Source organism: Belonocnema kinseyi, chromosome 9, assembly GCF_010883055.1.
Source record: "Belonocnema kinseyi isolate 2016_QV_RU_SX_M_011 chromosome 9, B_treatae_v1, whole genome shotgun sequence".
Lineage (NCBI taxonomy): Eukaryota > Metazoa > Arthropoda > Insecta > Hymenoptera > Cynipidae > Belonocnema > Belonocnema kinseyi.
Window position 1 is genome coordinate 49924000 of NC_046665.1, and position 3107 is coordinate 49927106.

The window sequence follows — 3107 nt, forward strand, 5'->3', positions numbered from 1 at the left end:
TAAAAATTAAACTGATTCAATTGGAAAGTCTTAGAAGTTAAACAAATGGAAACTCGCGATTAAAACTTTATAACCCATTTTCAATTAAAAATAAATTTAAAAAAAATAAGCTGTATCAATTATAATAATTTAAAGTTTATCTTAAAATATACTTTGTGGAACATGATATTTTTTACGAATGTGCCAGTGAAATTCTGTTCGTATAATATTGTTTTCCAATGCGAAACGTAATCTGGCTTGGAACTGTCGTCTTAACCTTTAAAACCGGAAAGAACAATTTCCCTATCACTTGGAATTATAATTATATTTTTATAAGAACGTTATTCTGGACAGTTTACAATATTATCGAATTTGAAAATTCCCGAATAATAAAACTCCAGGTCGAATGCTGTCTAATGATCAAATATACAAACTAGAAAATTCCCGAATTGCAGAAATTGAGAAAACAGTTTTGTGATCAATATTATTTATTTATTAAAAATACAATAATCAAATATTTTTATCATAGAAATTTTGGTTGATGTTTAATTTTGTTAAATTATTGTTTTAATATAAAATAACAATAATTGTATAAATTTGTGATACAAACATAAATTTAAAACACGTGAGCTTTAAATGAAACAAAATTTGCAGGATTCAATGCAGACTGATTTAACGCGACTTTTATTTTTATTTTTTTAAAAAATAATTTCATTTTTGAGAGCGTTTTCTGTAATATACAAAAATACATTGCATATTTTCAAATAACTTTTTATCAAAAAATATATTCGTTCAATTATTGTTATTTTATATTCCAACAATAATTTTTAGAAACTTTAAACATTAAAAAAGTTTTTTCTTTATTAAAAATATTTTATTATTCTATTTAAAAAAATGTTTTAAACAAACTATTTTTTAATTGTTCAAATTAGAGAGATGTCTAGCCCGGATATTGTATAATTCGGAAATTTTCTGTCGGCAATTCACAAAATTCGGTAAGATTGTAAATTGTCGAGAATTTTCCAATTCGGGACTTTTATATTTCGACAATGTTATAATTTCGGAATTTTTACAGTGGTGTGGGAATTTTATATTTCGGAAAAAGCGACTGAAAAATCCCGACACTGTAAATTTCGTAAATTGAAAAATAACCAAATAATAAAATTCCCGAAATTATAAAAGTCCCGAAATATAAAAGTCGAATTGGAAAATTCAGGTAAATAAAATAAATAAAATTCCAGACAATAAGATATTACCGAATTTTAAAAATCACCAGAGAAAATGGCTGAATTATAAAATAACCGAACTATAAAATTCCTGAATTTAAACAATTAAAAAAATTGTTTATCAAATATTATTTATTTATTGAAAATAAAATAATCGAATATATATTTCTGGATGAAAAAATTTGTTTGAAAATGTGCATAGTATTTGAAAAAAATATAAAAAAGTTGTGAAAAATCGAATTTTTTATTAAGAAAAAAAATAGTAAAAGTAATAAAAATAAATTTTGATATAAATCGTTGTTGAATTGAATCCTGCAAATATGCGAAAATGTTATTATGTAGGTACGAAGAAAATTTAGGCAGAACATTTTTTTCTTTCAAAGCGCACGTGTTTTTTAATGTATTTTTTAATACAATTTTTATAAAATTATTATTCAGGTGCCGGAGATTTTATTTTTTGGGATTTTTCATTCATCCCTTTCGGAATTTTTTCCAGTGGTCCCATATTTTTATATTTCCTCTTAAAAATTGAGAAGCTCCAAATTTTGTTCTTTTCTTTGAAACATTCAGAAACCTCCAGATTATTTGATTTTTTTCTAAATTAATGCTTATTTAACTGTTATTTAAGAATAAAAATAAAATGCTTTTACCTTTGAAATACAAATAAAAACAAATAAAAAAATTATAATCGTAACATTCCAAGTTTAAAATTGTCACTCTGAATTGTGTGTGTGACGATTTGTCCCGGTCTCAAGTCCAGCTCAATATTTAGAACAACCTTCATTTTTTTGAAATTGTAATTTTTCGGTTGTAACTTACCGGGCAATCATTTTATTCTTTAAAAGATTTTCTACAAATCTTATTAAAAATGTTGATATTCTTATCCAAAATGAGAAGGTATTAGTTTTTAATGAAAAACAACTTTTTCGGATTTTATCAAATGTCGACATTTTGAGGCCCCTTGAATCAGAAAAACAAGGTTTTACGTCGGGGCCTGTTTGTCTGTCCGGTGTCGTCGTTGTTCTAGTTGTCTATAAACCGGATAACTGTTCCGATTGGATTGGGTTTTGATACATTGTTCGAAAGACCAAAAAGAAAGATCGAGTTCGTTAAACAGCCATTTTTGATAAAAATTCAAAAAGTTGATGCTTTTTAAAAACTTTTAAGACGATTTTTTTTTTAAATTTGAAAATTCTATCCACAGCCATTTATGGTACAAAAATATATGAACAATTTATCCTGACAACTTTTTTTGATAAAATCAAACTTACCAAAGTTAAAGGATTTTAAAAATCCAAAAAACCAAACGAAAATGGACATTTGAAGCAAAAATAGCTTGATATGGAAAAAAGTCAAGAGGCGAAAAACGCTACTTTTTCAAGGCCCCATGATTATTTTATCAAATTCTCATCCATAATGAGAAGAGTTTTATGTGAAAAATGACTTCCGCGAATTTCATGAAATTTCGACGTTTTGAGGCTCCTTAAATCAGAAAAACAAGCTTTTACATCGGTATCTGTCTCTCTGGCGTTTACGTCGTCGTTGTTATTGATGTTGTGGTTGTCTGTATATCGTATAACTTTGGAAAGAATAGTCGGATTGGATTGTGCTTTGACACACAGATTTTTTATTTTAAGAATTGTGTGTAAAAATTGTACTATTTTTATTTTTATAACAAATATTTTTCTTCAATTAAATTGTTGCAATAAAAGTGTTTTGAAGAGATTTTTATAAAAATCTTTTGGGGAATAAAATTCGTATTTATAAGTCGACAAATGTTTGTTTTCTTTACCAAATTTAGCTTTCGTCTAAATTTTTCCAGTTGTTTTTACTGTAGTACAATTTACGTTTGTATGTCGGGCGAAGAAATCCATTCTATTGTTTGACAAATATTCTTTGTAA

General features: G+C 26.0%; 1 protein-coding gene across 1 annotated transcript in view; it reads left to right on the top strand.

Annotated features, from left to right (window-relative positions):
* The window catches only part of LOC117179813 (protein FAM166C-like), a 16200-nt gene that overhangs the window by 4832 nt on the left and 8261 nt on the right, over positions 1–3107 (top strand). The window lies entirely within an intron of this gene.